General features: G+C 46.7%; 1 long non-coding RNA gene across 2 annotated transcripts in view; it reads right to left on the reverse strand.

Moving 5' to 3' along the window:
* Positions 1–285: 285 nt before the first annotated feature.
* Positions 286–24261, reverse strand: part of LOC107323855 (uncharacterized) — a 192553-nt gene continuing 168577 nt past the window's right edge. For both annotated transcript variants that reach the window (XR_014935306.1, XR_001559358.3), the window contains exon 4: positions 286–1349. This is a non-coding gene — a long non-coding RNA (uncharacterized LOC107323855). The remainder of the gene's footprint in view (positions 1350–24261) is intronic.

The raw sequence follows: 24261 nt of genomic DNA on the forward strand, positions 1-24261 counted from the left end.
GCAGCTCCTTTGGGCCACGCTTTGATGGGATCCCAAGCACAACATCATCCCATTTCCTCCTGCAAAATGGAAACTGCTGTTCTGTGTGGATTGAGCTGTGAAGCGCGAGGGTGGCTTGTTGTGAATACGGCTGAAATTTGCTCTCCTACCCAGGAAACAGGAGGGCATGGCACAAAGCAGTGCACTGCAAATTACACTTTCCTTTATTTGAGCTTTAGATTATGGAACTGAAATTAAATTTAAACTCTTTGCAGAAAGGTAATTTTTCCTAATCACTCACACTGCTGCACAGATCTCTACAACTTGATTACATTCTAATTAGATTAATTGGATGGAGAATAATTTCTTTCTCCATGAAGATCAACTACAATAGACAAGCAGTTCTATAGATTCTGCAGGGGGAAAAAAAAAGGACAAAAAAAGCCCCAGCCCTCATTCAAAGCTTTAAAACCAAAGCATAAAATACGCAGTGATTGTTAAAGAGTTTATGAGTGTTATATGGATGAGCTCGGGTGCTTTTCCCCCTTTTCCCCTCTTTCATCATCATTTTCCCTCATGCTCTCCCTCTTTTTCTCCTGACTCCAATTCCTTCATTGATTTTTGAGATAAAAATTTAAGAAACTCACGTAACAAAAGGTTGCACTCCTGCATTCTGCATACAAAATGGACTGCCTTTGTTACAGGGGCAGAAAATATTGAACTGTATGATGCTGTGAGGTCCCTGGCCTGAATACTAATAGTTGTTACTTACCAGAAATGAACACAAGCCAAGGAGGTTCAGCATCTTAGCTTGGCTTTGGTATCTCAATTAAAACAGCGAGTGATGAGCTTGGGGCTCCAAAAGGGGTCTGGGGCTCCATTTCCCTGCCTGTCATGGTATCTCTGGATGCATGTGGTTGGGTCAGCACAAATAATGAGGAAATGCTGTACTGTGGGGCCTTGGCACTGCTGCTCAGGGAAGCATGGGTGCCCCATCCCTGGAGGGGCTTTGGAAGGCAGGCCTATGGGAGACAACCATGCAAACAGCAAGTGAACTAAGTGGCATTTAGAGTCCTCTTTCAACCCAAACCATCCTATGCTATGACCTATGAAGCTATGAAATCAGCCTTGCATGGAAAGCACGGTCATTGAGCAACACAGCTCTTGCCAGCAATACCTTTAGCATGGTTGGGAAATCCTGGGCTGAAAACTGAATGTCGGCAGCTGGGGACCCATGGGGCTGCATGCAAACTCACCATTGAAGCTCATGGTGCCTCTCAGCACTGGGGTGAGCAGCGTCAGGGCCGGTTAACTTCTGGCAAGGATGTGGCATCACCTCATTTGCTCTCCGCTGACTCTTCAAAACCCATCTGTGATTAGAACAGAAAAGAAATTTTGCCACTTGACCTTCAGGATGCCTAAGCAGGTTAATTATAAGGGAGCAAAAGGGACCCAGATATGTTCTGGTGACTCTTGGGTCAATGCTGCTCTTTCCCAGCTGGCCTATAAAACTGCTGAGGAAATGCACCTTCCCACTGCTCAAGGAAGGAGCAAATTGTATCTGTCTGAAGCTGCATTTAAGATCATCACTGCTAAATGATACAGCGTGGATCCTTCTTCCTTTTAACTTGCAGCCATTTGTTTTGCTGTGAGACAGGCAACAGATTTATGCTTCACTAGTTCAGTGGCTCCGCAAGGTGTTGGGCTGCTTTGTGCTGAATGCTAAGTGAGCTCTGGAGTTTGAAATATGAAAAGTATTTGGATAAGGCAGATAGGCCACCTTGAAGACATAATCCACAGGAATAATGACAGGGCCACACAAAGCCAAAGCAAGTACTTAAATTAATAGCAAGAGATCTATTAAAGGGATTAGCCACATGTTGTAACACTTACAATGCTTTATCTCATGGTGGTTATGGCAGGAACTATATATTACCCCAAAACAAATGGCTAGGGGATGATTTATAGGTTAGAGAGGGTGGAAAGAAGCTTCGCAGCCTTGAATTTCCAAACCTTGAGCTTTGGCTGGGGGTGAGGACAGTGGCTTGGCCCCCAGGGGACAGCTTCATTTGGGATCGAGATGTGCTGGAGGTTGCTATACCAGAGCCATCCTGAGCCTCAGTGTGGCACAGGGCTGGGGCTGCTCCAAAGCACCCCCAGACCCATGCAATATTGTCAATACTATACAATAACCACAGACTCAAGTGCAGCATTTATTTTCTAAGGGGAACTGTAGTTTTGAGGGCCTTCCTTTTGCAGGGAGCAACCTCTAGGGGGGAAGCTCATTGCCCTCCATGCCCACAGCATTCCTGTGCTGGGCAGAGCTGTATCTCAATGGCTCATCTGTGTGGACAGTTGAAACACTGTGAGTCAGTCCTGGAAAGGTAAAGCCATGACATTTTGTCTGCACTAAGTGGACAGCTGGAGTGTATATAAGAGCAGATATCTCTATATCTATGACCATTAAAATGGCAGATTTGAGCTGTCACTGGTCTGAGTACTGGGCTTTACAGCCTTACCTTTTTCTCACAGAGCTCTGTGCGTGCCATTTGTAAGATCAAGAAAAATAATGCAGATGTAAAACCTATTGCCAGAACCACAGGGAAGGGATGAAGCTTGCTCCTGCACCCCCAGGCTTGCAATATTTAACTGGATTCCTCTCCAAACCTGGTTCAAGGTGATAACAGCAAAGCTCCCCTGGACTGCTATGAGTGGAAAAGCCACCTTCTAATCCTCAGTGTCTCACTGGCACATAGCAAATCCTGGGATGCTCACACACCCCTGAGCCTCTTGATTCATGATGCAGCTCAAGCAGGTCTTTTACGTTTCCTGACTCTTGTTAACTAGTTTTAAGAGAGTGTAAAGAAAGGGAGAATGAGAATTAGTCATTCCTTTTACAATATGCCCCTAAAAGGGGCCTCATAAAATATGAATTCCACCGAAATGTGCTTGTTTCTAAATTCAGAACATGTGTCCAAATGAATTTGTAGCTCAGGAAATGAAGGACAAGCTGCCTGGGATAAGAGCCCTACAGCAAAGCATCCTCCTCTCCCTACTCTGCTGTGCCCCCAACATGGGCTGCCAGCAGCTTCAAACATCCAATAGATATAACTAGAAGATGTGCACATGGGAAGGCATTGATGCTCCAGTCCTCATGTTTCCATAGGGCCCAGCTCCCAGCCTTGCCATGGCCCCACTCCAGCTACAAGAAATGAGCTTCCAACAGAGGACAAACCATTTTCCTGCCCTATTCTGAGCTCCTTCTCCAGTCATGCTGGGGTGGGAAGAGGGGCTCCCGGACCCCACTGCAATAGGAGAACTGGAGGGGAAATTGCTTTTGATCTCTGCAAATAATTTGCCTGGCAATCCTGGGGAGGTTTCGTTTCCCTTTCTGCCGTGTTAACTTTAAGTTTGTAATAATTAATTTCACGACAATCAGCTCAACGTTGTGAAATGTGGAATCGTTTTAAACCAGAAATGTCTCCTGTTTTGCAGATATCAAGGCTGGAACACAAAGATGAAAAGCATCCCGGGGCCAGGTAGAAAAGTGGGGCTGGAATTCAGCCTCCTCACTGCAAGATTTCACTTTTACCAATTAGATATTAGGTAAAATATCTCTTCTTCCTCGTGCTGAGGACATTATTGGCTCCTAGGTCAATATTTTTGTATTTTCCCCTCCTCCTCCTTTAGTTTTGTTGGTTATAAGGTGTGATTTAGTATTGCTGGAGCCCTTTCCAGGACAGTTTCTCTTTGGGAATGAATGGGTGTAGCAGGGAGGGGAGAGCTGCAGAGCAATGGGGAATGCTTGAAGCAATTCATTGTGTGCCACCTGAAATGAGGTGGTACAGGGATAGAGATGGGAGCAGGGTGTTCAATCAGAGCCACACCAAGGTGCTGCACAAGCAAACCTTTAATCTCTCCTGGAAAAAAATGGCCCAGTGGAGGGCTGTGTGTAACCAGCAATGTGTACACCACTGCCATCCAATTGGATGTGACCCCACAGTGCTGGAGAAGATATGGGGTTTTTACCCTAATCTTTTGGGCTGAGGTCCCTTGTGTATCTTAGCTGCAAGCACATTGCTCTCAGCTCGCCGGTGATGATTAACCTGGTGTTTAATTGGGGAGAGTCCCTGAGTGTTTGCTAGCTTTCAGTCTCTGCTCCTCTCTACAGGAAAAACAAGGAGCAACACAAGTAATTTTATGGGTAATGAAAAGGGTCAAACACATTTGCACTCTGATGAGAGAAGCTGTAGTAAATCCTTAACTGGGAGCTGTGTGGATCAGAGCTTCTGAGCACAGACAGGCAGAGAAAAAATTAGGAGAGGAGATAGGCTGCTCGGTCAGACTGGGAGGATAGATAGATGGATAGATTAAATAAAGATCTACTTAGCCATCCATCTATCTATCCTCAGTCTTCATCTAGGAGGAGAGCTCGCTCCCAATGATGGGAAATGTATCAGGGCTTAAGGAGAGAGACGGATAGGTGGAAGAACAGATGGATGGCAGGAGAGCTTCCCTGCGATCCATCTCCATCCACCATTACACCTAAATCTTTATCTAATCTAGTCTGTAAAAGCAGATAAATAGCTGGAATCCTAAGTGCAGAGTCAGAGAAAGGATTTAAGATAGTGCGGAGAGAGAGAAAGATGTTATATTTACCCCAAAAAGAAGCAGGTGGAGGATGATAAGGGGAGAGGACATGGTGGTTCTGCAAAGTTCTAACTTCCCTTTTTCCTCCCCTTTTCTAAGGCCTGAGCACAGGATCATTCAACAGAAAGACACAGAAAAAGACAGCGTTGGCTTTTTCTCTCTGCAAATAACACCGTGTTACAGAGCGGCTGAAATTGCAACATGAATCAAAGCAGACAGCTGATGTCTATGCATGCAGCCTGCAGCCTTCATGCACTGCCCTGCCCCCGGGATGTCTATGGACACTCCAAGGTGAGAGCCCTGAGAGCAGAGCCTGGTGAGGAGTAGTGTCTCCAGGTGACACCCCAAAGACATGTGCTTATCCCATGGGTATCTATGAGAAGGGCAGCTGGTGGACCAATGTATTGAAGGTGGTAAATCTCCTCTTGGGAGCAGTAATTGACAATAACTCCTCATCTGGAGTACATGGTGAGTCCCAGAGACATGCTCACAGCACCCTGAGCCTTCCATACAGGAGTGGTGTTGCTCCCTGCCCACCAGCACTGAAGCTGCAGCAGATTTGCTGTTTTAACAAAGCATTGCATCCCGGCTCCATGTGCCAAAATCAATAAAGGGATCGTGAATGATATTTCAATAATAACGATCATGAGAACAAATATAGCCATGTGCTGGGTGCAAGAGCACAGTCCCTCTGTTGTATTTAAAGATCCTGACCCTGGCTGGTTAGATACCAGGAAATCTGCTTATTGATTTAATGACTTTTGGCTGAAGTCGTGAGCAGGGAGGAGGCAGAGGCAGATGGAATAGAATCACAGAACCATTAGATCACTGAGGTTGGAAAAGACCTTTAAGATCACCAAGTCCAACCCCAACCCATCCCACCATGCCCACCAGCCATGTCCCTCAGTGCCACATGGTTCCGGAATGCCTCCAGGGATGGTGACTCCACCACTTCCCTGTTTCCATTCATTACTTAGAGGTCTTTTCCAACCTCAACCACTCTATGACTATGACCACTTCTTCTGAGAAGAAACCCTTCCCTGTATCCAAACTGAAGAACAGGGATGCAGCTTGCTTGGCTGGATTTGTTTCATTCCACCTTTTTTAGCCTCTTTGTATTCCAGAGCCAAGCTTGTCCATCCCTATGGATAAAATCTCCATATACCCCCACAGGTTCCTCCCGTGGGTGAGTACATCAGCACAGACACACAGTGTGGTGTTCCCACCTGGCAGCCACCCTGCAGGAGGGTCTTTGGGTGTCCTCCTTCACCCACAGCAACTTCCAACTGTGGGGCTGTCTGTGGATATCTCACCCCCAGGTCCATGGGGCAGACCTGGCCAAAGCCATGCCTTGCCAAAAGCATTCCCTGGTGAGATGCAGCCCCGTGGTGAGCCAGCTGCTTGGCATGGCTGAGAATCGACAGGGAGCCAAGAGGGTGGAGGATTTTAATACCTATCCCTCTCTAACTGCGATGGAAAGGGAAAGTTCATTGGTTGTCGATATTATCCTGCTGTGATAAAAGCTTAAGAAGCTGCTTTGCAAATGCCCACTGTGAGGAACATGCTATAAATGTTTCCAGCATGAAGTGATACATCACAGCTCATGGATGCTCCCACTGAGAAAGACCCCAGCTCCAGCTTCTTCCAGGGACGCACTTAGGAAATGCAACCTACCACTGCCAGCATAATCAAACACATATTGTTCCCGGGAACCAAAGTGGACACTGGTGAATTGGGAGCACTTAGCTCTTATACAGCTCTTCATCTGTCACTCTCAACATCTGTGGGCTTTCTTCTGCTTTTTCTGCTTTTACAAGGGGTTACCATCACCATCTCCACTCTGCCAGGAGGGAAACTGAGGCTGGGAATGTCACCCATGACTGCTATGCCTTGGAATCACATCAGTACATTACAGGCACGGCTTTCCTTTGACCATCAGCGTCCATCTGCTCAGATGTTCCAGAGCTGCATCATGAAAGCTTGGGAAATTTATTTATTTCAACCCATTTAAAGTGATTTCACTGATGTATTCCACAGAGTGGGTTTAGCGTGTGAGCTCTTTACTAAAATCATTACTGTATTAATGAGACCTAACCTAAAGCCACTGAACATGACTTTAAAGGAATATCTCAAAGCGGCGGCAGAGATGGATGGGAGCAGACAGAACGTGCTTGTAAAGTTATATTTAGTCAAACCAAACTGGAACTCATTGAATGCAGCAAAATAATTCACTGAATAATTTGCTCCAGTTGAATGCGAAGGATTTGGAGAACCTTGGGTTGTTTGATTGAAAAACGGGTTATTGATGCTCCTGTGCATGTGACAGAGCAGAAATAAGAGTGGGAGGTGGAGAGCTGTCACCTCGGTGTGAAGGGCCTTCCATGGAGAAAGGTCCATCTGAACCAGAGGCTGGCAAAGCATGGCTGGAATTAAGGCTTATGCTTTCATTTGGGATGGAAATGAACTGCAGCCCCTGACTGGGGAATATGGGGATGTGAGGAGCACATTGGGAGCAGTGCAGGGTCAGAGGAGGAATGGCTCCAGCACTGCCTTTGCTTATACCCAAGCAGGGCATGCATCTACTCATAAACTAACTAAAACCTCATTCCCCTTTTGTGCAAACTTCAGGCCACACCTCAGACCTGGTCCCAACTATTCAGCCATCCCTACAGCATCCCTACATACACATGGAGAGGATCAGCTTTGCTTCATGTATGAGAAAACCCCAATACAGACACCATGGCAGCTCAGCCATGCATCCCCACTGCACCCCTTCCTCCTTTAACCCCATTCATGCCAACACGCTCAGCTCAGGAATCTCCCAGCAAAAGGAAAAGCTTTAAACAAAATACAATTTTACAGTTCATTTCAGTTAATCACAGAGTCTATGTTCTGAAATGATCTTCTCGGCATTGCCTATGGAGAGAAGCAATGGCTGATTGGCATTCCATTACTAAACAGCTAAGCCATTCATAATGCAAAAAAACAGACTTGATGGAAAGATTTGATTCAGTTTTCAAGCTAGACTAATTCAAAACCCAGTGCTCTATAAATCAGAGCAAATGTTCTTTATAAAAAAAATATAGCCAAGCCTGTGTGCAGTATCAGATCTATGATTTATGCCTGTATCCCATTAAACTGAAGGACAAGCGAGGGGAGCACAGGGCTGCCACTGCATGCCAGCTCCCTGCCTGCCCGGCAATAAACACATCCTGTGACTGCAGAAACTGTGTGACGTCTGAGGGACGTTTGGGGGCTGGGTTCTGTTTTCCATGGGCATAGCAAAGCCCTTTGGGGGGCTATAGAGCCTGCAGGAGGGCAGGGATGGTGCCTTGGAGCAGCAGGGCTGTGTTGAAGCTCTGTTTTGCCTTTTTTGCTGCCCCACCTCATGTCCTGCAGTCCCTTCTGCAGAGATACCCCTGTTTCTCAGCCTGCTGGTACCACGGGTGGGATGTTTCCTATGAGCATCACAACAACAGTTCTCTGACACCACTTTCAGGCTGCAGCAGAAGGAAGCAGCCCAGGAAACATCCCACACTTGCTTCCTTCCTGGTAAACCTTTCCACCCAATGGCAGTTTCAGTGCTGTGCATTGCTTTGGTGCATGGAGCAGTGCTTTGTTCCACACCAAGCCCTGGTTGTGGGTGTTCTTCCACCTCTCCGTGCATCTCCTGCTCTTGTTTGCTTCGTCTACAGCTCACATGGCAGTAAGTGGAGCTGGGGGCCATTAACATCTGTTGGCACTCCAGAGCTCATGGGGAAAAAAGATGCCATCTTTCAGGGACTGCTGTTGACATTTTAAAAGCTGTGTCTGAAATCCCTGAACAATGAAGAGCAAGGTTTTCACATTCCTCCCTATCCACGGCATTACGCAGGCAAGGCACCAGCTGAGAAGGACGTGGTGATGGGAAAAGCTAAGATTAATGAATAATGGAGCTCTGGCAATATGTAACTTCCAGGCGGAGCCATCACAATTCAATCCAAGCAGCAATTTCAGGGCCTTTCCTTGGAGGAGTCTAAGCAGTGGTTAAATATTAAATAAAAGAAAAAGATGGCATTTTATTTTCCTCTGGCAATTCTGCATCTGATTTGATCCAGCATGGATAGGAAGCGCTGCTCTGAGAGGGGAGGAGTTCAGATGCAAATCCAACTGCCCCCAGTCTGGGCTATAAAACTGCTCAGTGGGGGAAGGAGAAAACCAGATTTGTGATGTTTGGGTGGAAAGAAGAGGCGTGCGGTGCTTTCTGCAGTGATTTTTTTCCACCTGGATTTATGCCCTTTGTCTTTCTATCATCATTCAAATTGCTGGGGTTGCTCAAGGGAAAAGCTTCACATTTCTCTGGCTGCGTGAGTGTGGAGGTGCATTCTTTCAGACATCCCTGTAAGTCAAAGTCTGCTCAGGCATCTCAAGCTGAAGCAGATGGGATATCTGAGTGCAGCAGGTCCCCTCATGCCCTTGTGCTGCTATTCCCTACACTCAGCTCTGTGCAGTGCCATCTCCCTCACCTTGCACCAGGTCCGGGTCTGCTCCATCCCCATGTCTTTGCCCTTTGAGCACAAACCTCACAGCAGCCTCTGTGCATCTCCACCTCATTGACTCCTCATTTCTCTGCAGATCTCCTGCCATTCCTTCCTCTTCCTCTCCTCTTGCAGTTAGGGCTGAATGCTTTCATTAATTCCCCCAAGTTCTCTCCACATCACTGCTTTTCCTAATGACTCCATCCAGAATCTACTGACATCTGGTATTTAGCCTTCCTAATACCTTCCAGGCACATTTTGCATGTGAGCATCCCTGGCCCAACCACACCAGTGCTGCCTGGGTCAGCTCTCAAGGTGAAACCTCACCTCATCTGCTGCCCTCCTTGCATTAATATTAATTAAATACATTGTAGTGACTCCTCCATCACTGACCATTCCTTGCCTCTATGGTAAGTGCTGTACAAAAACATACAGAAACGATGGACTCTGCAAGGAGCTATGTGAAAAGGGAGCAAATGGGGAGGGTGAATCAGAGTAACCGAGGTTGGAAAAGAGTTTTGTGATGAACAAGTCCAACCCCAACCCACCCCACTGAGCCCATTGACCACATCCCTGCCTGGGCAGCTGTGTCAATGCGTCACCACTCCTTATATCCAACCTGACATCCCTATATCCCTCCTCTGCTGCAATGTCAGGCCATCACCTCTCATCCTAAAGAAGGCTTAGGGTGAAGCGGTTGGACCTGCTGTGGGCGCAGGGTACTTATATTCAGCCCCTCTTTATAAGCCTTGCCCTGCAAAATATGGCAGATGCAAAGGGATAGGATTAATTCTTGTCTACATTCTTTGTTTTTCATCTGGAAGAGCAAATCTTCCATGTTTGGCCCTAATGGAACCATAAGGGGCTTCCTAAGAGAAGTGCACGAGCAGCTGAGAGCATTCCCAGCATAGGAAACGAAGACACAGAGGGTCGCATTTCAGTGCCGAAGTCCCTTGTAATAATGGAACTGATCCATCAGATAAGGGAGATGAACCGGGAAAAGGGAAGAGATCTGTATCTTAAATCCTGCTTGGCCGTGGTGTTTTATTCACGAGACAACACTGCCTCCGCGAGCGGCCTCAGCACAGTCAGAGCTGCTGGATGAAAAGTTACAAACCGGGAGGCATTGCAGTGGAAGGACTCAGAGAAACAACAGCACAGCTAAGCAAATAGCTCCGTGCATTTTGCAAAAGGCCTCATCAACCCCCACGGCAAGCGGGCGAGACAATGCTGCACACAAAACAAACACAGTTTAATCTGCAGCTCAGGCTATTTGTCAGACTTTCCAGCAGACTTCCCCTTTGAGCTGCTTTTGTTTCCTTGCACAGTTCTTTGCCAGCACCAATGGAAGGCTTGTTAGCTTACCCCCCCTCCTCCACGAAAGGACCATATTTTATCCATCAGTTTTCCTGGGCAATAACTTTTGCTTTCAAAATCAGTGTGGTTTTTTTTTTTTCCTTTTCCGCTAATAATTTAAAGTCTGAGGGGTAGGAAGTAGGGAGCAGAGGTGGAAAAACAGATTGTGAAGCCTTTAATGCTGTCCAGATAGGAGAACTGCTTTAAATCATATCCAAAAAGAGAGCAAAGGTTAAGATAAGGCGCTGCGCTGCTCAAAAATATCTCAGTAATTCCATTAAAGAGAGAGCTGCTAAAAAGCAAGCGGACAAAGATAAAGCAAAATAGATTTTTTTTCTGAGTGTTTAACATAATTTTGGTCTCGATGGAATTACAACGAGCTCTCTTAACAAGGAGCATCCTCCTCCTTTAGGTCTATGCCAACTCCATGGGGCTGCTGCTTGGGAAGGGGCTGCAGCCGTGAGCTCTCCCTGCTGCACTGGGGTTTGTTAAGCATTTGACAATTATATATATATATATGTATTTTTTTTTCCATGAGATCTGCCTGTTTCCTGCAGGAAACTTCAATATTTCATTGGGAAAACAAAATCCTTGGCTTTCGGTTGACATTTGATTTGTTTTCAAGCAGGATGCTGTGCCAAAATGTTGACATTTTTCCAATGAAAACGAAAGCTTGCTTAATCTGTCTGCGAATCATTCCCCTCACCCCCCTTTTTATTTTCCCTACCAGTTCAGGCAAGCTCCATCCTGAACCTGATTTCCTGAGACCAACAAAGGAAATAACCACTGTGCCCAAGGCTATTTAAAACTCCCTCTGTGATGCACAAGTCACACGCACTCACAAAATCACTGTAGACATCACATGCGATGTCATCGCGGTGCTGGCAGAAGGATGTGGGAGCTCTCATCATTGGCTCCTCTCCTTGGACTAACTTCCCATCCATGTGTCTCACTGGGCTGCTGCCCTCCAGCAGTGGTAGGGCAGCTGAGGAGCACAAGTCCTATTGACATCAATAGCTCCTGTGAATGCACACCAACAAAGCAATTCTCTCCTCTCCCTCTTTTCTCTTCTCCCCTCTCCCCCTCTCTGCCAATGGAGCATCATTAACTTATTTCCTTGAGCAATGGCCAAAGTGAGAAGGAAGCCAGGAGCAGTATCCACCTGCTGTACCCAACCTGTATCCATCTAAAGTACAATCTGCACAATTCCTTGTTCCAGAGGCAGCAGGGTTTCATCCACCAGCACTTTGGGAACACTATGATCACATCTCAGACAGGATTGGGCACTGAAACTAGGAGCCTACCCTGTGCTTTTGGGTGGCTGTATGAGAATGGAGCCCCTAATTTATCTAAGACAGATAGTTTAAGGTATCTCAGCACAGTGAAGCTACAGAGAGGCTCCATGTTATGACAGTGCTTACATGGTACTGAGAATCTCATCCCCAACCACACTCTCTTAGGCTCTGGCTGTAAGAATCATAACACATTAAATTGAGTTTTTAAAAGGTGTTTAAAGCAAGCATCTGAAAGCACTTTGCAAACAAACACGAAGGTGTTAAGCTGCACAGCAACTAGGTGAAGCAGAGGTATATTTGTCTTCTAATTAGGGATTCAGAGAAGTGGGAGCATAGGAAATAGGACTGCTTCAGCATGACATTAAGTGAATGTTTAAACCCCAACCTAATTTTTTGAGTCAGTTGGCTTTGGTGAGGAATAAGAGCATGCTTAAATATGCTGAGTTATGGACTTAGGGATTTTCAGAGCTGACTATGGGAATTAGGTGCCCACTGACATACAGGGATTTAGAGAAATAATCCCTGCAGATTAAGCTGGGGTCCATCTCAGTCCAACAGAATGGGATGTGCAGAGTGGTCTGGGGATGGTACTTAAGGCCCAACACACCCCAAGAACTTCTTAGTAATGGCTGTCTGACTCCTGGTGGGATGACCATGAGGGGGGTCCCATGGCCTAACCCCAAGCAGGGTCTGCTCTGCAAGCTCAGATGCTCCCACTCTGCTCCAGGCCTGGAGCCCCTCCATTCCCTACATATATTTGGTCACATGCATTGTGATGATGTTCACGTGTGACACGATGCTCTGGGCTTCACTGGTTGTTTATGATGGTGATGGAAAAACAGATCAATCTGTCCTGGTACAGAGAGACACATGTCCTTGTGTTCCACTTCTTCCCTTTCATGATCTGTCCTCAGGCACTTGGCTGACCTTATGAGCTACTGTTGTGTCCCTACAGCCTTGAAGAGGGATTGGTCTGAGCACACCTCTCCATGCCAGGAGCAGAACTGCTCTCTCTATGCAGGTGCTGAGCAACACTCAGTGTTCATAGGTGCCCTGCCTGCCTAGCTAACAGCTGGCATCACCGATAAGAGTTAACCAGCTATAAATAAATAAATAATGCCGATAAAACCCAGCCAATATCTATTAACAAGGCTATTTGCACTTCCTACTTTTTTTTTCCCCCTAGTGTTCCACTTATCTTACAAAGAAGAAGGGGGAAAACAGCAAGGAAGATAAAAATGCTGGGCAAATCTAGCATGGCTGAGTTACGCTATTGGACCTGAGCATTTCAGTGCTACGGAGCAGACATCTGCTTCATGCTCCGGGCTGATAGCAAGCCCAGGCAGCTTTATCACTAGTTTGGTTTCCAGGTAAATATTTTTCAAGTGTAGGAAAGGTCCTTCAAAGCCTTGCATGTGCACATGCACACACACCACGCACAAATAATCTGCTTCTGCAAGATTGACGTTAGGCTGGACAGTAATAGGGGGGTACCTAAGAACTGCAGGATAAGCAATAGCGTTGATAAAGACAGTGAGTTTCTGTAGTCTGGAGTTTACAACTTTGTCATAAATAGAGATAATTGATCACCCATTAGCTAACATCATAAAGGCGCTGTAGGCTCTCAGCAGGCATTTGTTTTGGTTGGCTTGTCCTATTTAAGTTGGAGCTGCACCAACTGCCTTGGTGACCCTCTGTGGTCCTGGGCTGCTCATGATGAGGCTCATGGAGGGATCTCCTGTCCATCTCCAGCTCTGGCTATTTTCCTAAGCAAAGGCACGATTCTAAAGGTTGAATGCAGCTTACTGTGCTTTCACATAAATATCAATGGGATCTTGTCTGTTAAATCCCATCTATTTGAGCATATAATTTTCCCAGAGTCAGAATCTATTAGTAAAATCTCAGCCCGTGTGACAAGATAACAGAATCCTCAAATTAAATAGGGTTTCCACAATTACAGCTTCCCCCTTTCTTTCCCAGTATTAACACCATAAACGCTTCTGTCAGATGAGATAAGATCTGAATACTATCCTGACAAGGCAAATGTTATCAGAGATCAGTTAATTACACACTGGATTTCAACAGAGGCAAATAAACCCCCTGTGGGTTCGTGTGAGAAATGCCTTCCCACCAGCTTCTCCCTGGGCCACCAGGAACGCTTTGCTCATCAGCCCCTCCTTCCCCACCACGCCAGGACATGGGATTCATGCTTTCTGCCTGCTTATAGACCTTTCCTGGGGCAAAAGTGCTGCCCCACAGCAGGTCATGGTCCCTGAAGTTGCAGCAGTTGATTCAAGAGTGGCCTGGAGGAAAGATCATGGAATCACAGAATGGTTGGGTTGGAAGGGACCTTAAAGATCACCCAGTTCCAGCCCCTGCTGTGGGCAAAATAAAGAACGTGTTGCTTTGGTTGGACAGGAGGCTTTGTGGCTCTGCAAAGAGGAATGAGAGCATAAAAAGCAAAATGAACCCAGTGATGGTCTGACCCCAAGGAAGAACTTAGTGCACTGTATGAGCCAGACTCCATGACACTGAGACCCAAAGCAAACACTCATTTTTTGCTTCCTAAATCGCACGTGCCTTGCCTAAGATTGCCATCCTGTGGCATGATGATCAGAGAAAGAGGTTCCTCTAGGGGCTGATTCACCCCATCCCACACTGATGACGACTTGCTCTTGACGGTGCCTTTCTCTGTGGTGCTGGTGGAAAGGATCCAAGGATCCTGCTCTTTGAGGGTGGAAATCCATCTGACCTGACCACAGCACTAAGTGAGAAGCTGCCAGGATGAGGACACCTCCAGCCCAGCTCTGCTGTGTAGCCTGGGTTTGCCAAGGGTTTAAGCAATGCTTAACAAATGCAGTGTCTTCTTAGCATGCTGAATTTCACTCTGAGCTTATCTTGGTGTACTCCAGTAACTTTATACACTTTTTATATCCTTTAGAAACTTTATAGATGGCATAAACTTCAGGCACACTCGCTGCCTTCTCCTAAACTCTACAGGATCTGCACCACTTCTTCTGCATTGAATTTCTCCCTCTTCACAACATCTCACTCTGCATTTTCCTCCAGCTCAGGACGTGCCTCTCAGTCTGCCTTCAGGGAGGAAGACCAATTATTCCTGCTTTTTAAAACCATTTCCTAACGAACTCACATGTTCTTCCACTCTGCAGCTGGCTCTCAGATTGCATGAGGTTGTTTTCTCCCCCTTCTTAGTATTTGCAAATAAGGTATTCAGAGTTGAATTCAGGCGACAACCTGTGTTGTGTGGGGGTGTTTCTGTGTGTTAGCATGGCCCTTGTGCTGCTGTAGTGCTGCAGGAAGATGGGACACTGCCACTGCAGCCCCAGAAACCAAGGGGGTCACTGCAAAGCTGTCAACCACAGCTTGTTACCTGAGCGACGGGCAGGAACAAGGGCTGAAACCAGAGAGCTACACAGAAAATCTCACTGCGTTAAGAACCGTGATCTGTCCTGCATGCTAACTGCTGTCAATTACTTATTTTTCACATCCTGGGCATTGACATCAGCTGATGGTATGGCTCAGAATCTTGTCGTGCTTTGTTGTTTTCCTCCTTGTTGTTCAAGTCACGGCTGCCTCTATCAGCCCTGTCCTTTTTCCTCTTCTGTTCCTTTCTGTCCTGCAAACGTATGCAGGGTGTTCCTGCGAATGGCAGGGTTTACTCAACCGCTGATAACTCCAATCTAGTCTAACAAAGAAGTAAATGCACAATGACATCTCTTGTGCAAAGAGCTGTCATAAAGTGCGGCTGGCAATCCAAGTGGTATAAATGCTCTTTCGATTAAGTGCCTCATTGAGGTGAGCTGATGATGCTCCATTAGGCTGAGGTGATAGACTTCCAGTTCTCAACACAACTGGTAGAGAGAGGGATCCAGCCTTGTGAAGGCAGCGTGGCTCTTGCTGTTCTGTTTGCTCCAGGTTGATCCCATCTATCGCAGCTTTGCTCCTGAGCTGCAGTACCCTTTCCTTGCAGTGTGTTTCCCCTTGGATTAGGCTTGCTGAAGGGCAGTGGTCCTGGAGAAGCTTTTGGAGTGCTGGGGATTTACATCAAGTCTGTTGACGTGTATTTTTTGCATGACAATAAATGAAGTTCCAACCCCCCACCTAGACTAATAAATAATACCAACTTTTTGAGCTTGTCGCTGCAACACTTACATAATTCAAGGGGGAAAGAAGGGACACAGCTAATCTATGGATGCAGGAATAGCTTAGGAGAAGCCTCCAGCTTCCCCTTAAGGATTTGGGTGCCCCTGTGCTTAAGCTTTGGCCTAAGGAGGTCCTCCAGCTCCACACCAGGATTATCTTACGCACAACCAAGCCTGGTCCAAGCCAAGCAAGAAATTAAAATTCTTTCTTTTTACAGGGGAGCCAACTGCATGAGAGTGAGTGAAGGATGGCTGTGCCCTCACTGTTAATTGCTTCAGTTTTACTTGCAGTTGGTGACAGTTATTGTCACGCCTGCTGGGACACGGGAGGAGCTCCATCCATCACCGACCCGATCGCAGTGCGCTGGGAAAGGCACTGCTGCTGATAGCTCTCTTCCACTCCCTGCACAGAACACTTTCTCTCCCTTATTAAACAGAGGGAAATGGAAGAACAAAATTGGAATATGTAAAATGCTTGTTACTTGCATTTTCCAGCTGGCTGACGTTTCCTGATAGGCTGCTTATGGGGCATCCGTTATTGTTATTCACTGCAGCACTTCAAACAGCTATTATTATTTTTGTTACTTCCCTGTTGAACACAAAAGCATCAACTTTCCCTCTCACCTTGATAAAATAGGATGCAATTGCTTTCATGGTTAACAAGTACCAAGCAAGTACCACGGGCTCACCCCGCGTGACAGTTTCTTGGCTGGTGGCTCCAAGGGATACGTGCAAAACCATCACTTCTGCTTCTGAATGATGAAATTTACGCTGAGGCATTAGAGGGAGCCATAAAAAAAAGCAGCACTTAATTGCAAAGCAAAACACAGGGATGAGAACGTAAAACAGATTTAGGTTTTATTTGCTTGCGGAAAGCAGAAGAGGTGGGTGACCACCATTATTTGGCTGTGGAATAACTCAGAGATCCATTCCCTGAGAACCCTGCCCAGAATTTGCACCAAGCCCTCTAAGTAGGCGCTCAAACAGGACTTCCATCATGTCAAACTTGTCAAAAGCGGGTAATGCAGATGAAACACTTAAAAAGAATCTCATTTTCAGGACAAGCTGATCACTCTTTCCTTGAAAATAAAGCCCTTGTAAAAGATCTTAATTTAAGCAGCCAAAGATTAAGCTGCCCAGAATGATTGCCTGCATTTGCTGGTGAATTTGCTGGCATTTAGCACGCAGCACAAGGCTGCTAATGCGGTGTCACTGTGCTCCTACGATCCATTGGGCTGAAAAATAGTGGAATGGGGTGACAAAAATGAGACCAGGGGGAAGACTGATGCATGGTGAGGGCGGAACCCCAGGTTTGGACCCAATGCCAATAGTGCAATCATGGGGTAAGCATCACCCTTTCTGAAAGAAACCAGTTTGAACATCACCATACAACTAGAGGAAATAAAGCAGGGTTGAACTAATCCTAGAATCACAGGATCATTAAGATTGGAAAAGATCTCTGAGATCATCAAGTCTAACCACCAACCCATCCCAAACATGATCTTATGGATTGCTCTTTGCCCATAGAGGAGAAATCCAAGCTGGATGGGGCTTTGAGCAACACAGTTTAGACAGAGGTATCCCTGCCTGTAGCAGGGGAGTTGGAATGAGATAATCATAAAGGTCCTCCCAAACCAAGCCATTCTATGATTCCACAACCTTGGTCTGCTCTCAGAGGAACCAGGATCCCTGTGTGACCGAGCTTAGGGGGCAAACTGAGGTTCAACTGTTTTGGAGAAACGTGAGCAATAGCAGAAGTGGAGCTGACCCAGCTGGAAGGGGGCATTGGTTAGAAGGTTACAATACCACTGCAGCTGAGAGCTGGGGGACAAGCTTGTATAAAAGCAGCAAACAAAGAGATAAAAGGAGTAATCAGAGGAAGAAATCAAGCAAACGGAGCCTATTTCTTTGAGATATTTGAGTTCCAGGTCAACTCCAGTATCAACATGCAGCAAGAAGCCTTATTTTCCCAGATTTTTATGCCATTTTCTTTTCTTTCCCCTGTAGTTATTTAATTATTTCTGTATCTTAACAAATACCATTTGCTTCTGAAGTCAGAGCCTTGAGGCACAACCTCAGCACTGAATCCTTTGTCAGAGTGGAGCAGGGCTGGCCCCAGGCTGCAGCCTCCCCTCTTCGATCCACCCAGTGCATCCCAAGCTCCGCAATGTGTCCTCACCAGTGAGGGATGCTTTGTGCCACTGATGTGTAAGAGGTAGCACTGAGCATGTTGCCAGCTGTCCCCGGAGGATAACTTTTCATTATTGATGTGGAAAGTGGAAAATAAAATAGACTATTACACATTTTATCTTCAGGGAACTTTCCTCCCCCCCCCCCCCCCCCACTCCCCCTTCTATTTCTCTCCTCCCCTTCAGATATGAAGGCATTTCAATTCACAGAATCATTCTGAGTACAATGAAGAGAAGTCAATTCCGAGAGCAGCAGGCACAGGTGACTTGTAACATGTCTCTGCCATGCATGCCTTGATTATTCCCTGCCAATCCTTGAGACAGGATGTCTTGTACCTGGAGTGCCACAGCTGTGCTGCTCTTTACACTCATTAAGCTTGACTTTGAAGTTGTAAGAAATATCCGATTCCTCCAGTTCAAACAGGCCTGGAGAAATGGCACGTAAAGGGAATGAAACAGCATTCCTTGGGTTGAACCACCAGCCGAATAAAGATCAAAGGACAGAGAGGAAGAAAGTGTAAAACGCCTGTTTGTCGGTGTTCCAGCTGCTGTGTCAGGCCAGGAGTATAGGAGTACATCCTGCATCCTCCAATGCTTGCAGATGGCACAGCCTGTGGGCAGCTGGGCACAGCTGGTTGGCAGCAGCGCGTGTGTTTGCCAGCTCACTGGCCAAGTGGAAAATAGGCATTTGTAGGTACAAGCCCTTCGATTTTCCACTGGGAAAAGAACACAGGCAGTCAGGGATGGGAGAGTAAATCAGAGCTCACTGATACGGATAAAAGAAAGCTTCCAGATCAATATTTAAGAGTAAGCTAGCAAAGGAAAACTGTGTTCTGTCTCCATCCATCAGCACCGCACGTGGCTGCTTATCTCATGCATCTGCTATCTCCTCCCAGGCTTCTCACTTCCCAAATCTACAGCACCATCTATAGCCCTCTCACTATGTCTGTGTTCAAGTCCTGCTCCTACAAGGAAGGGATTTGGGCATCCAGCAGCGAAACCACTTCTCATTGCACATATGCAATTAGGATAACTGTATTACCCTAATGATAACAAAATCATCTCCGTAGCTGGTGGAGCTTAGTGCAATCTAATGGGAAAAGCTGGGTCCTGGGTTATGACTGAAAGAGGTACCCTCAGCTTTACCTGGATGCTGGTAAATCTGAGGCAGGCAGCTGGGATTTCCTCCATGCACAGGGCATACACACATAGCAGGCAGCTCTTGTTTTGCACAGTTTGTTCACTGGGCCAGGGATCTGAAGCTGAAATACCATCAGTACTTTCAAGGCTCTTATCTTTCTGGTGTGCTGAGATAGCACCTGATTGCACAGCACTGGAGCATCTCATGCACAGCATTCACCCCCATAGGCTGCAGACAGGCAGAGACTCCAACTTCCTTATACACAACGGGGTGGGGGGATCAGCTCAGCAGCTGTGAGCATCCAAAGCAAACCAAAGGACACCAGGTGTGGTGGGTTCACATGTGCCCCCTACCTTAAAAATACCTGAAGATGAACACCTTTGATGCTCACTGAAATAAGGATTAGTGCTGCAGGCTCCTTGCAGAGAGTAGGTCGCTCTCTGCTCAGGTGGAATGAGCTGCTCTTTGCAAGTATGTCCTCATACTATTGTCTGCTAGGTCATGGCTTAATTTAGAGGCTTGACTTTGAGGTGGGAAGTCTTAGATAAGAAATTCAACCTATGCGTACTTTTATGTTGCTAGAGGTCACTCCTCATGCTGTCATGATCTCAGTGGCTCCTTTCTACAAGAACTTTGGTCCCTATTCTGAAGCAAGAGCAAAGCAAAGCTATGTGATGGTGGTGGTAGAGGGTTCATTTGTGCAGAAGTGTTTGTTGTGCATCGGTATGGAACTGGGATGTCACTCAGGCAAGCTTTCCCAAGCAGCAAACTTCCACATTTATGTGCAAATGAGGAGACAGTCACACTGAACGAGAGGGAAAGGATGTTAATGAATCTTCTTCTAGGCTTTAAGGAAAACATATTGCCCAATGCTGTGGAAAATTAAAATTTGTTTCTAATATGTATGGTAAATTTAATGCTAAAGACCAAAGATAAATGGGAAGAGAGCTTAATCCGAGCTGACCCCATTTTTGCTGGAATGTCATTTGCTATGGTTTTTGCTCCCTCTTAGAAAGCAAGAGACACACTAATTAGTTCTTGCACTCTGCATATAAATTATTGCTCCCAAACATCTAAAGTAGAATGTAGAGGAAACTGAGAAAGGCACAGAGGGAACCGTCCTGTATCCACTGTGGGTCTGCATGTAATCATAAACTAAAGGGCTGGTGCTGGATGGAAGCCTCAGGGCTTGAGAAAGTCGCTACTGACAGATGCAGCAGCAATAGAATAAATAGAATCAAATTCACTTTGGGATTGAAAAGATCTACTTAACTGAAAAGGATCTGAACTGCGCAGTGCTTGACTGGTCTTCAGGTTCCTGGAGTTGGACTCAACTCTCAGCTTCCTAAAATTTTCAGAAACAAAACTCCATTATATGATCACCCAAACTCAAGCAGGTATCTGAAAAGATGGCTTGCAAAAACTCTCTTACAGAGGAAAGGAAAAGATTCAGGAATGACACGGTGTGACATGATGGAAAGCACAGCAATGACAGCACAGCAGCAAGGTCCTAAGCTACAGCAAGTGAGGATGTGCTCAAACACGGGATGGTTCCTCAAAGCACAGAACTTGCAGAGCTCATGAAAACAAGAGTGCAGCCACAGCCAGACTCTGAATGGCATCCCCAGTCCCGACACGTTCTGATAAGGGGAGCTCACCACAACCTCAACAGCAGCAGCTGATCAAAGTTCAGATGGAAGATGATCAGAGTTCAGATGGAAGGTCTGACAGCTCGGTGCAGGACCCTTGGTGCCCTGCTGTTAGAATTTCATGAGCTTGTACTGTGGCAGCTTATAATCAACCCGTCCAATTTGAAACTTGTCAGGAGCGAAGCTGCAGGTTTTTAATTAATTTATTTAATTTCTTTTTTCAATCATTTACTTTATTTGAGTAGCGAAGGTGCCCTGCTAAAAACAGCCTCCAGGCAACCAGGGAAGTTCCTCTGTAAGTGAAGCATCTTGGTTAGAAGAAGTTTTAGGACTAATTGAACTGCTTTCTCTCCTCCATAGAACTTCTTGGTGGTGACCATATCTTGGGAAGACTTTTCAGGCTGTGCTCGTGTTTGTTCCTCCATAGTCATATTATTCAGTAGCTCTGTGTTCTTGCATGACTCTTCCTCCTTGAAAAGAAACTCAGGTTCAATTCAGCAGTGCTTTGGTGAAACCTGTCCTCATGGGGATGGAGACCCTTCACCTGCTGGGGTGAGAGCAGAGCAGAGCAGAGCAGAGGGGTTGGGTGATGATGGAAGCAGCCAAGCCCACATCTGCATCACTCAGAGCTCCTCGGTGGCACAGGGAGCAATGCCAGCTCCCCAGGATACGGATGTGCAAGCGATGCTCTGGAACTGTCCCTCATCATTAGAGTACTTTGCATTCCAAACCCAACCTGACAGAAACGTTTTGTTCCGGGGGTTGAGGAGATGATGGGAGAGGACATCTCAGGGCTCGGCGTGTCCGTCCTCATCCCTGGCACGGATTGAGCTCTGTGCAAATGGAAGTGAATAATTCAACATCTCCTCCTTTTTGGAAGATGTTTGCTGGCTGCGGGAGGTGGAGGCACATGGGATGTGTTGGGACATCGCTTCAAACTGCATAGAGAGTGCAGGAAACCAGCACGACCCCACAGTTTTATACCAGTATAATTACCTCTTCTGGGCACACAGGGTATTTTTAGCCTGCTTGCCTGAGGAAATTAAGCTCATATGATCATGTAATGAATGTGTGTGTGTTTCTGCATGTTTATTCTGACCTTAATAATCTGTGAACCCATTGGCGCTTTCAAGCAGGTTTGATGGGGGAGGAAAGCAATCTTGGATACAACTAAGTTTTTATACGTGGCCAGGTGGAGGAGAAAAAGACTGTAAATGTTCCCCATCAGCATTTCTTGGCTGAACTACAGGCTGCAGCCTGGGCTTCTGCCTTATCAGCCATCAAAGACTCCACATTGGGGCAGAGGATTTAGAAAAACCCATTTGAGCTGCAGGAAAAAAATGTGATTGGAGCTCGCAACCAAGCATGAAATGCAGATCTTAAAGAAAGCAGGCTTTGTTATTTCGTGTTCTGATGGGACTGCATATTAACTGCTTATTAGTTGTACCAGCACAAAGGCAAGCGTGGATTACATTAGCAGGTATAAAGTCATCGCTGGTAACGCAGTGTGCTCCTCTTCCCCATATAAGTGCATTTCTGTCACTTCTGCACTCAGGGAGTTAATGCTGCTTCCACTCTGGGGCATAAATAGGGCTTAAAAGCCCTGAGTATCTCACACAGAGACTTCAGCTGGGGTGAACCACAACAGCTGTCAGATTTGGTTCTCTGCAGTACTCACAGTGACACAGATTAGGACTGGGGAAGAGTTCTCATGGCAGAACTCTGTAAATCTCTGCACTGCTAAACGGGGGGACTGTGGGATCCAGGCTGCTGCCTGCAGATGAGAAGGGGCTCATCCTGCTCAGCCCAGGGCCAGGCTCACCAGCCCTGCTTCCCATGCTGTGATACAGAACATGTTCTTCAAAGGTACACGGAGCACTCACGCAATGTCATCTCCATTCTGTCCAGCATAATTCACATCAGGGTTTAAGGCCGTTTTGTACATCCTTTGGAAATTCCAGCCTTTGGTTAATTTAGATTCATTTTCCAGAGAATCCCTGAGTGGACAAGCCTGCAGAAAAGCCTGGCAGCAGCCACAGTTTGGCAAGTGGGACTCACAGGGACAAATTACTTCATTGGCCAAGGGAGATTTTGTCCATCCTCCTTTGTGTCATGGAGCGTGCTGCCAGCTCTGTGCTGGGCAAGGGCCCATGCAGCTGCTTGCCATCCCTTCCAGCCACCCCCCCCCCCACATCCAGCCCCAATTAAAGCATCAGCCCCAGCTTGAGATATGGACTGTATGGCTGCCCACCTCCCAGAGCAGCTGAGCTACGGGAAATGATGCTGCCCTCTCAACAAGGCAAAGCCAATCTGCTCAGCAAAGCCACCAGCACCCCGAAGGGAAAAAGCTGCCATCAAACACGCTGCCTATGTCCTGCCAGAGGGATGTCACAGAGAGATGCTGCAAGCTGCAGCCCAGAAACAACAGCAGATCCAAAGAAACGAGCCCCTCCACAGGGTTTCTTTCCCCCCAGCCTCTCCTCTTCCAGGTCTGCAAGACGATTGGTGATAGCTTCCCAGCTCTGCTGTTAATTAATAGCCCTGCAAGGCTCTGTAAGTCTGTGTTAGGACAGCACTGCACACCCTGGCAAAAAAAGCCTCAGAGCCCATAAATGCGTTTCTTCCCATTAGCTTGCCAGCTTAGAGCAGCTGGAATTAAACTGATGCCAACACAACAACTCTGAGATCATTAAAGCTTTCCTGGACAAAAGGACCATATCTCAAGGGTCTGCTTGCCATAAACGAGCTGGGTGAAAACAGCAGGAAATAGTGAGGTATGATATCCTTGTGATGAAAGCCCTGCTCTACTGAAATGTGCTGTGGGGAATGGGGCAGATGGCTGAGCTCATCCTCTCTGGGGCTATGAGGTAACACAGCCTGGCTTTGAGGCTGCCATGTACAGAGATGGGTTCCATGCCGACAGCTTCCATTGGCTTCTAGAGAAAAAAAACCACCTTCTGTAGGTGCAAAAGACTCTGGAAACACTACAGCATCCTGAGTTAGCTGGGGCTTGTGCTGAGGTGGTCCCACAGCAAGAGAGAAGTCAGCAGGAGAAGGGAGAAGAAGCCAGGGATGGTGGCTGGCTCCTACCAGAGCTCCCGGTTGGACATCAACACCATTGCTGTAAAAGGTGAAATACAGAATATATTCCAGCCTGTTGGGTTGCTGGGCAGTGAGGTCAGGCTCAGTGTGCTTAAAGGTTTGGTTGCATTGGATGGAAGTAGAAGAGATACATCAAAAAGAATGGAGAGGAAGTCCCAGATTTGGACGTCACAGCCAACGTGTGCAGTTTATTTTCCCCTCCAGGTGAAACATTCTGCTC

Source organism: Coturnix japonica, chromosome 17 (genome assembly GCF_054131305.1).
Source record: "Coturnix japonica strain WE chromosome 17, WE-NBRP24, whole genome shotgun sequence".
NCBI classification, from domain to species: domain Eukaryota; kingdom Metazoa; phylum Chordata; class Aves; order Galliformes; family Phasianidae; genus Coturnix; species Coturnix japonica.